This window comes from Schistocerca gregaria, chromosome 11, assembly GCF_023897955.1.
Source record: "Schistocerca gregaria isolate iqSchGreg1 chromosome 11, iqSchGreg1.2, whole genome shotgun sequence".
In the NCBI taxonomy this organism is placed as follows: domain Eukaryota; kingdom Metazoa; phylum Arthropoda; class Insecta; order Orthoptera; family Acrididae; genus Schistocerca; species Schistocerca gregaria.
Window position 1 is genome coordinate 135998432 of NC_064930.1, and position 11627 is coordinate 136010058.

The following is an 11627-nucleotide window of genomic DNA, read 5'->3' on the forward strand; positions in this document are numbered from 1 at the left end:
GACTCGAACTCGGGACCTTTGCCTTTCGCGGGCCAGTGCTCTCTCTTTCAGGAGTGCTAGTTCTGCAAGGTTCGCAGGAGAGCTTCTGTAAAGTTTGGAAGGTAGGAGACGAGGTACTGACAGAAGTGAAGCTGTGAGGAAGGGGCGTGAGTCGTACTTGGGTAGCTCAGTTGGTAGAGCACTTGCCCGCGAAAAGCAAAGGTCCCGAGTTCGAGTCTCGGTCCGGTACACAGTTTTAATGTGCCAGGAAGTTTCATGAAAATAATATCTTAATAAGCTGAGGCGCTTAGGCACGAAAAGAAAACTTATTTCAATGTATAACAACAATGCATTATGGTATATTTTACTCACGTTTGTGGAGTGCGATGGTGGTGGCGAAACGGCCTTCGATCCTGTGAGGGTGATCTGTCACAAAAGTGGAGCAACTCCGGCACTTGTGGCGTATTCTGGGAAGAAACACAGCAGACTGACAGTCAACACACAGAAAACACTCACTGGTGTGTTTTATTTGGTGCAGGGACGAAGCACGGGCGAGTTTGTTGCGAGATCGTGTCCCAACCGCGCGAACGTGGCACGGAAAATAACGCGGGCGAAGCCACACACTGGCCAAGTCAGTCACGTTGCGCTGCCGACTAGATCACGTTGCACGCTCTGGAACTGCGCCGCGCGACGCAATTTGGACGGCACCACTGGCGCACGCGTAGACGCCTGGCTTGCGAAGCTCTGTCTGTCACGGCGCGGCACTGTAAGTAACAACTGCGACACGCTCTGCTGGAGCGTGGTTGACGGTGCGAGGGCGTACGGTATGTCTGTCGTTTGAGAGCGCAGCTGAGCGTGCTGTTTACTCGTCGGCTGCTTCGCTTTACCTGTCCTTCCGGCAGAACCGGCCGCGCCGTCAGGCGCCTCGGCGCATGCGCACACCGGCGTCGAGCAGCTGTCTCTCTCTGGCGTCACGCACCCGCGCACGTGAGCTCCGCAGTGCAGCCAACCCCGGCGCGAAGTCACCGCCGCGCGCCACCAAACTCCCCCAAAGACCTGACCTCGCCACTGTGAGCCAAATAGCCGAGCGAAGGGTTCTCCTTGCCGTACAGTCACAGCTTGCGTGAGCAACTTTTTTTTAAAAAGAAAATAGGGGAGATACTTATATCCCCGAGAAAATATAAGGCAGATTAAGAGAACAGCGAAATTTCACCAAAAATCAAAGCAGTGTTTGTAAAATATAATTATTTAATTGTTGTTGTCGACTTCAGTCCAGAGACTGGTTTGATGCAGCTCTACAGTGCAAGCTGCTTCAACTCCCAGTACCTACCGCAACCTACATCCTTCTGCATCTGCTTATTCACTCTTGGTCTCCCTGTACGATTTTTACCCCTTGCACTGCCCTCCAATACTAAAATGGTGTTCCCTTGATGCCTCAGAACATGTCCTACCAACCGATTCCTTCTTCTTGTCAAGTTGTGCCACAAACTTCTCTTCTCCCCAATCCTATTCAATACCTCCTCATTAGTTATGTGATCTACCCATCTAATCTTCTGCATTCTTCTGTAGCACCTCATTTCGAAAGCTTCTATTCTCTTCTTGTCCAGACTATTTATCGTCCCTGTTTCACTTCCATACACGGCTACACTCCATACAAATACTTTCAGGAACGATTTCCTGACATTTAAATCTATACTCGATGTTAACAAATTTTTCTTGTTCAGGAACGCTTTCCTTGCCATTGCCAGTCTACATTTTATATCCTCTACTTCGACCATCATCAGTTATTTTGCTCCCCAAATAGCAAAACTCCTTTACTACTTTAAGTGTCTCATTTCCTAATTTAATTCCCTCAGCATCACCTAACCTAATTCGACTACATTCGATTATCCTCGTTTTGCTTTTGTTGATGTTCATCTTATACTCTCCTTTCAAGATACTGTCCATTCCGTTCAACTGCTCTTCCAAGTCCTTTGCTGTCTCTGACAGAATTACAATGTCATCAACGAATCTGAAAGTTTTTATTTCTTCTACATGGATTTTAATACCTACTCCAAATTTTTCTTTTGTTTCCTTTACTGCTTGCTCAATATACAGATTGAATAACATTGCGGAGAGTCAATTCTATCTACAAGTGCTCAGCAATATTAAAGCTCATGTTAATATTAATTGATTAAAAGTTGAATGGCTATAGAATTTTGTAAAATCGTGATACATTTCTTTATTACTGCATACGTTTATTAAATGTCATTAATTATACAGATAATCTAGATTATATCAATCTTTTGTATCCTCTTATTAGTTATAATAATCGAGTTACCAAAATGTATCAACAAAACATTAATATTCAAAATTAAGAAACCTGGGTACATGTGGAATGAGGTGTCCATTGGCACCAGGGTGAATCTGTCCCGGTTTTCACTGAAAATAATTTGGTCACCCTACTCTAGAAACACTTTTTTTGTGTATGAAATCAGTTTATTTCCACTCACAAACGTGGAACGAATTTTTACAGCTATTCTAGGCGATGCGCTCCATGAGCAAAGCACGTCACGTGAATCAAATTGGGATAAAATACTCAGGGGTTTTTTCCTGTTTTGATCATATAGGGAGCAGCATCTGAAATAAACACAAACGCCCTTTCATCTGCGGAAGGTTCTGGAAATATTTTTCTAATACCCTCATTCACAAATCTCACGATCGTAGAATTATATACTTTTTTAAGTGCTTTTCAGGCCGCTAAATAGGAAGAAGAAGGCTCTTCTTTTAAAGCACCAACAATTAAATTCGCAATGTAACGACCACACGTGTGAACTGAAATCCAGATAATGCTATCTTTGAGTTCATTGCGTATTTCTTCCATAACATTTTCGCAAATTGTCGGTATGTTCACAAAAGAGGACGAAGTAAATATTCCAGAATTCGAATCGAGAACAGCTGCCAACGTAACGCAGAAGTAAATATTCTCGCAGCAGTGAAAGAACTTAAATCACTTAATAAAAGCAAGTCTTCTCGTCCAGACTGTATACCAATCAGGTTCCTTTCGGAGTATGACGATGCATTAGCTCCATACTTAACAATCATATACAACCGTTCGCTCGACGAAAGATCCGTACCTAAAGACTGGAAAGTTGCACAGGTCACACCAATATTCAAGGAACGTAGTAGCAGTAATCCACTAAACCATAGGCCCATATCGTTAACGTCGATATGCAGCAGGATTGTAGACCATATGTTGTGTTCGAACATGATGAATTACTTCGAAGAAAACGGCCTATTGGCACACAGTCAAGATGGTGTTAGAAAACATCGTTCCTGTGAAACTCAACTAGCTCGTTATTCACTTGAAGTGCTGAGTGCTATTGACAAGGGATTGCAGATCGATTCCGTATTTCTGGATTTCCGGAAGGCTTTTGACACTGCACCACACATGCGGCTCGTTGTGAGATTGCGTGCTTATGGGATATCGTCTCAGTTATGTGACTGGATTTGTGATTTTCTGTCAGACATGAACTGGCGGAAAGTCATCGAGTATAACAGAAGTGATTTCTGACGCTCCCTAAGTTAGTGTTGTAGGCCCTTTGCTGTTCCTTATCTATGTAAACGATTCGGGAGACATTCTGAGCAGGCGTCTTAAGTTGTTGGCAGATGACGCTGTCGTTTATGGACTAGTAAAGTCGTCATAAGATCAAAACAAACTGCAAAACGATTTAGAAGAAATATCTGAATGGTGCGAAAAGTGGCAGTTGACCCTAAATAACGAAAAGTGTGAGGCCATCCACGTGAGTGCTAAAAGGAACTCGTTAAATTTCGGTTACACGATAAATAAGTCTAATCTAAAAGCAATAAATCCAACTAAATACCTAGGTATTACAATTACGACCAACTTAAATTGGAAGGAACACATACAAAATGTTGTGGGGAAGGCTAACCAAAGACTGCGTTTTATTGGCAGGGCTCTTGGAAAACGTAACAGACCTGCTAAGGAGACTGCCTACACTACGCTTGTCCGTCCTCTTTTAGAATACTGCTGCGCGGTGTGGGATCCTTACCAGATAGCACTGACGGAGTACATCGAAAAAATTCAAAGAAAGGCAGCACGTTTTGTATTATCGCGAAATATGGGAGAGAGTGTCACAGAAATGATACAGGATTTGGGCTGGAAATCGTTGAAAGAAAGGCGTTTTTCGTTGCGACTGAATCTTCTCACCAAATTCCAATCACTAACTTCCTCCTCCGAATGCGGAAATATCTTGTTGACACCAACCTACATAGGGCGGAAGGATCACCACGATAAAATAAGTGCTCAGAGCCATTTGAACCATTTTGATAAAATCAGAGAGATTAGAGCCCACACAGAGGCATACCGACAATACGAGGCTGGAATAGAAGGGAGAACCGACAGAGGTACTCAAAGTACCCTGCGCCACACACCGTAAGGTGGTTTGCGGAGTATGGATGTAGATGTAGACATGTAGATCTTAGGGAAGTGTACACGTTACGTTGTTGTGTTTAACGACGAACAGCAACTCTGAAGTGACGTCAATAAGTTGCAAACGTCATTCGAGGTGAGAACAGCGTTCTGCTTATAGTTGTGTGTCGGAGCTAAGTGGATTCGAACGTGGGCAGATTCTTACTGCTCGTATCGTGGGTGCTTGCATAACGAAGGCAGTCGAAGTCTTTTAGTGTTTCAAAAATGTCCAAATGTGTGTGAAATCTTATGGGACTTAACTGCTAAGGCCATCAGTCCCTAAGCCTACACACTACTTAACCTAAATTAGCCTAAGGAGAAACAAACACACACCCATGCCCGAGGGAGGACTCGAACTTTCGCCGGGATCAGCCGCACAGTCCATGACTGCAGCGCCTCAGACCGCTCGGCTAATCCCGCGCGGATCATTTGGTGTTTCAACAGGCACCGAGGGAGGTTACTGCTGTTATCTTTTCCGGTCGTAACACCATCTGTTGCATCTAGGATTGAGTCCTACTAGATGTGTGCCCTGCCAAGCTAGTGCTTTTAATATTTGTGCATCGCAAATGTTGGTATGACTTATCGTAGCCTCAGCTGCTGTCCATTGATAACAAAGCCCTATCACCCAAATGTTTTGCTATATTTTCCTGTTTTTAATTATCTCAACGCAAGGCGGCCGCTGTGGACAAGCGGTTCTAGGCGCTACAGTCTGGAACTGCGCGTCCGCTACGGTCGCAGGTTCGAATCCTGCCTCGGGCACAGATGTGTGTGATGTCCTTAGGTTAGTTAGATTTAAGTAGTATTAAGTTCTAAGCGACTGATGACCACAGAAGTTAAGTCCCATAGTGCTCAGAGCCATTTGAACCATTTTTATCACAACGCAGCGGAATTAAACGCACCTGACTAATAAATTTTAAATCTGGCACTGTCTGTAAACATTTCCAATGGATTAACTCCACCTTGGCAAGACCACATCCCCTTCTATTGCATTCATTTTGATCAGAGCTTGGCTATTCTAGTAGAGCTTACGGCAAAAAAAATGTGTGAACAAAATGGCTACCCTCTACTGAATGCTCATGACGTCCATTTTGTTTCATACTTCCGCGTTTATTTTCTAAGGTTCTACCACCGCAATGATACAAAATTTCCTCCTATACATTTAAACATAAAAGAAAACAAGGTTCAAAAATGGCTCTGAGCACTATGGGACTTAACATCTATGGTCATCAGTCCCCTAGAACTTAGAACTACTTAAACATAACTAACCTAAGGACACCACACAATACCCAGTCATCACGAGGCAGAGAAAATCTCTGACCCCGCCGGGAATCGAACAAGGGAGCCCGGGCACGGGAAGCGAGAACGCTACCGCACGAAAAGAAAACAAGGACTTCTCTGCCCAGTGGGCATTTCAATATCCTATGGGCTCTTAATGTTTTTCCTTGTTACTATAGTGCACTTTCTGGGAAGGTATGGATATCCACTGGTTCTCTCTCTCACACTCTCATAAGGTCGTTCATTAATAACCTAGAGAATTTACTAGCGGTCAGGCTATTCAAAGAAAATTCTTGCTTTTATGCACAGTACTTGTAACTAAATCGCAACATTCAAATTACACAGTTGAACATGTAAAATAAAACAGAACAACAGCACGAGGACCAACAAATCTTAAACAGGCACATGTTCATCTTTAGTTAGCGAGTGGGTTAGTCTTTTCCTCAGTTAGTCTTTTACTTTGTTTCCTCGGTGAGTTAATGAGTTCACTCGTTAGTAAGTAGGATGTTTGTTACTTAGTTAGCTAGTTAGATGATTTGTTTCATAATTAAAAGTTGTGTGGCCTTATGACCAAGAAACAAACAAAACTTATTCGAATCTGCGAAAAATATTAATATTTGGGTCAACATTTGTAAAAGTCTAATTCCTCTCTCTCAGACCCCACCCTATGAGGAGAGTGGGAGAGTTTTACACTCCTGGAAATTGAAATAAGAACACCGTGAATTCACTGTCCCAGGAAGGGGAAACTTTATTGACACATTCCTGGGGTCAGATACATCACATGATCACACTGACAGAACCACAGGCACATAGACACAGGCAACAGAGCATGCACAATGTCGGCACTAGTACAGTGTATATCCACCTTTCGCAGCAATGCAGGCTGCTATTCTCTCATGGAGACGATCGTAGAGATGCTGGATGTAGTCCTGTGGAACGGCTTGCCATGCCATTTCCACCTGGCGCCTCAGTTGGACCAGCGTTCGTGCTGGACGTGCAGACCGCGTGAGACGACGCTTCATCCAGTCCCAAACATGCTCAATGGGGGACACATCCGGAGATCTTGCTGGCCAGGGTAGTTGACTTACACCTTCTAGAGCACGTTGAATGGCACGGGATACATGCGGACGTGCAATGTCCTGTTGGAACAGCAAGTTCCCTTGCCGGTCTAGGAATGGTAGAACGATGGGTTCGATGACGGTTTGGATGTACCGTGCACTATTCAGTGTCCCCTCGACGATCACCAGAGGTGTACGGCCAGTGTATGAGATCGCTCCCCACACCATGATGCCGGGTGTTGGCCCTGTGTGCCTCGGTCGTATGCAGTCCTGATTGTGGCGCTCACCTGCACGGCGCCAAACACGCATACGACCATCATTGGCACCGAGGCAGAAGCGACTCTCATCGCTGAAGACGACACGTCTCCATTCGTCCCTCCATTCACGCCTGTCGCGACACCACTGGAGGCGGGCTGCACGATGTTGGGGCGTGAGCGGAAGACGGCCTAACGGTGTGCGGGACCGTAGCCCAGCTTCATGGAGACGGTTGAGAATGGTCCTCGCCGATACCCCAGGAGCAACAGTGTCCCTAATTTGCTGGGAAGTGGTGGTGCGGTCCCCTACGGCACTGCGTAGGATCCTACGGTCTTGGCGTGCATCTGTGCGTCACTGCGGTCCGGTCCCAGGTCGACGGGCACGTGCACCTTCCGCCGACCACTGGCGACAACATCGATGTACTGTGGAGACCTCACACCCCACGTGTTGAGCAATTCTGCGGTACGTCCACCCGGCCTCCCGCATGCCCACTATACGCCCTCGCTAAAAGTCCGTCAACTGCACATACGGTTCACGTCCACGCTGTCGCGGCATGCTACCAGTGTTAAAGACTGCGATGGAGCTCCGTATGCCACGGCAAACTGGCTGACACTGACGGCGGCGGTGCACAAATGCTGCGCAGCTAGCGCCATTCGACGGCCAACACCGCGGTTCCTGGTGTGTCCGCTGTGCTGTGCGTGTGATCATTGCTTGTACAGCCCTCTCGCAGTGTCCGGAGCAAGTATGGTGGGTCTGACACACCGGTGTCAATGTGTTCTTTTTTCCATTTCCAGGAGTGTAGTTTTAGCGAATCAAACTTTACAAAGTAAATAAGTATTCTTTATTTATCCGTGGCCATTTTCCACGCAAAAATGAAAACATGGATTTTCTTGAATCACAGCGCCAACTACCAAGAATCAAAACAAATGTTTAAGACAAAATGTACGTGGTTTTTCATGTAGACTCTGATTCTGCAATAAAAAATGGGGGTTCCCCATTGGAAATTTTAAAGTTGCTTGGGGTGGGGGGCTAATTTCAACACCAGCGGATGTCCCCCTCGAAAATAATCGACTTTGAATTCTACACATTTTCTCTTGTGAAGCTTATTTTTCGAGTTATTCTGGTTTATCAACTTAAAATTTACATCCTGTATATAAGCCCGCTCTTATGGGGCGTATATGATCCATACCAGTTTCCTAGCTTGGTATGTAATATTTTCTTCCACGTTTAGGTCTATTAATTCAGTATTTTAGAATATCTGAGATAACTGCATTAATTTAAAATACTATTGTATACGTGAACGCTCAGCTACGATCTACTCTCTTCTGCAAGAAGGAAGTCAGTACCAAGTTATCTGTGCACCGTTCAATCTTTCGACCGACTTTGTTGTATGGGAGCGAAAGCTGGGTGGATTCAAGTTACCTTATCAACAAGGCTGAGGATACGGATATGAAGGTAGCTAGGATGATTGCAGGTACTAGTAGATGGGAACAATGGCAGGAGGGTGTCCACAATGAGGAAATCAAAGAAAAACTGGGAATGAACCGTACAGATATAGCAGTCAGGGCGAACAGGCTTAGATGGTGGGGTCATGTTACACGCATGGGAGAAGCAAGGTTACCCAAGAGACTCGTGGGTTCAGCAGTAGAGGGTAGGAGGAGTCGGGGCAGACCAAGGAGAAGGTACCTGGATTCGGTTAAGAATGATTTTGAAGTAATAGGCTTAACATCAGAAGAGGCACCAATGTTAGCACTGAATAGGGGATCATGGAGGAATTTTATAAGGGGGGCTATGCTGCAGACTGAACGCTGAAAGGCATAATCAGTCTTAAATGATGATGATGATGATGATGATGATGATTTGCGGCAGAAGATGCGACTCAACAGTATGGGTTACAAGTTATCTGAACACGTGTAGCACTCAGTGGACCATTGGACATTTCATTCAGTTTCATTTTAACAGTTTCAACACCCGTATTTAAAAAGAAAAAGAAGCGTTTTCACCGTATGACTTGTCAAGCAATCACGTAACTCGCTCAGATTGAGGCAAGTTCAAGCGCAGCTCAAACCACGGGAAAGGCCAAGGGTGGAGTCATCCCACACTGATGTCCAGTAACGGACGACCGGATGCGGTTGGTCAGACAGCGCTGGGCTGAATCAGTGTTTTCCCTGGTCGTGGGAGGAGGCGCCAGAAACTTGTGTGACAGGGTGTGGGGTCGGCGCATGCTCGGACACGTGCTGTTGTCGAGCGAAGAGTGCGGACGAATCTGCGGCCGCTGCTCACCTGGCCGCCACGGGCAGAGTGCATTGTGCTCTCTGCCCACTCCACACTCCGACGACGAACAGCCCACACAGCGGATAGAAGTGATGACGCCGTTCTTAACCCCAGAACACTATATCGATTTCAAACCCTTCCACGTCTATAGTGCTGCAAAATGGTTCAAGTCATACCCCGCAGGAGGCAAAGGATGTCAGTGCAAGGGACTAGTGAATTAAGTCATCAGTCATCATCAGAATGGGAAGAAATTACATGTGGTGTCCCACAAGGATCCGTCTTAGGGCCATTGCTTTTTCTTGTGTACATTAATGATCTCTCATCAGTTACACTGCCAGAAGCAGAGTTCGTTTTCAGAATCAGATTTTCACTCTGCACCGGAGTGTGCGCTGATATGAAACTTCCTGGCAGGTTAAAACTGTGTGCCGGACCGAGACTCGAACTCGGGACCTTTGCCTTTCGCGGGCGCGGGTAAGTTCTCTACCATCTGAGTTTCATATCAGCGCACACTCCGCTGCAGAGTGAAAATCTCATTCTGGAAACATTCCCCAGGGCTGTGGCTAAGCCATGTCTCCGCAATATCCTTTCTTTCAGGAGTGCTAGTTCTGCAAGGTCCGCAGGAGAGCTTCTGTAAAGTTTGGAACGTAGGAGACGATGTGCTGGCAGAAGTAAAGATGTGAAGAGGAGGAGTGAGTCGTGCTTGGGTAGCTCAGATGGTAGAGCATTTGCCGCGACAGGCAAAGGTCCCGAGTTCGAGTCTCGGCCTGGCTCATAGTTTTAATCTGCCAGGAAGTTTCATTTTAGAGTTCGTTTCGTTTGCAGATGACACAAGTATTGCAATAAATAGTATGTCGAGTGTAGTTCTAGAAAGATCTGCTAATGATACTTTCATGGATATTAATAAATGGTTTAAAGCCAAGTCATTGACATGAAACTTTGAAAAGACTCACTACATGTCATTCAGAACCTGTAAGAGGTTTCCACCCAGCATGTGCATAAAGTATGAAGAAGAGCAGATAGAAGAGGCTGACAGACTTAAATTCTTGGGATTACAACTTGATAATAAATTCAGTTGGGAGGAGCACACCACAGAACTGCAGAAACGCCTTAACAAATCTGTGTTTGCAATTCCAGTGTTAGCAGACATAGGCAACATAAAACTGAAAAAGCTTGCATACTTTGCCTAGTTTCATGAGGTATAATATTTTGGGGTAACTCTTCAAGTCAAACAAAAGTTTTCAGAGTCCAATAGCGTGTAATACGTATTATTTGTGGAGTAAATTCACGGACCTCATGTAGGAACCGCTTCAAAGAACTGGGTATACTAACCACTACCTCTCAGTATATTTACTCCTTAATGAAATTTGTCCTAAATAATATATCCCTTTTTCCAACAAACAGCTCAGTTCATACATACAATACCAGGAACTAAAATGATCTACACAAAGACTTAAAAGCACTTACTTTAGTTCAAAAAGGGGTCCACTACTCAGGAACACTCATCTTCAATAATTTGCCAGCAAACATAAAATTTTTTGTTATAAATAAAGATTAGTTTAAAAGAAGCCTTCTACTCCATTGACGAATTTTTAATAGAAACAAATGATGTATATACTCATACTATTAGTATTGTTATTTCAGCTTAAAAAAAATTGACATGTTCCACATCCACCAGCATCTCTTCAGCACGGATCTATGGAACGAAAAACTAATCTAATCTAATCTACCATCGTAGATTCTACTACCACACTTACACAGAAAGAAACGAGCCGGAGGCATATATACAGAAACCAGCATCTGTATGTTAGAAGTATTGACCCTGGCTGTTGACACACTGCCTCACTGTGACACAAGGCGGGGTGAGTGGCTGGCTGTCTCATAATATTACCGGGGCTGCGATGTTAACCAGTTCTGCACATACAGCTTGGTGTCGTCGTCAGAGGTGAATCGTTTGCCCCTCAGAGCCTTTTTAAGGGGACGAAAAATGGAGTAATCACAGGGAGAGAGGTTCGGATTGTATGGAGGGTGGCCAAGAACCTCCCATTTGAATTTCTGCAGGAGTGCCGCGACCCTGTTGGTCGTATGAGGCTTTGGATTGTCGTGGAGCAGAATGACCCCACGGGTTATACGTTAGTTTGTATTTATCCGCGCTAATATCGCTGTACAGCCTTGATGTATAATAAAGCACTCTACAATGTACAACACACGTTGTCGTATGTACGGGGGTCATCCAGTAATTAAAGATAAAAATTGGTCTGAGAAAAAAAAACTGTTAATAGGGCAAATTTGGTACATTTCTGGCTTCAACTTGGCTT

The 11627-nt window shown here is 44.9% G+C and overlaps 1 protein-coding gene across 1 annotated transcript in view; it reads right to left on the minus strand.

Moving 5' to 3' along the window:
* The window catches only part of LOC126294990 (period circadian protein), a 209652-nt gene extending 208776 nt beyond the window's left edge, over positions 1-876 (minus strand). Inside the window, exon 1 of the mRNA XM_049987235.1 lies at positions 352-876. The gene's annotated coding sequence lies outside the window, so the exon portion shown is untranslated. The remainder of the gene's footprint in view (positions 1-351) is intronic.
* Positions 877-11627: the final 10751 nt, after the last annotated feature.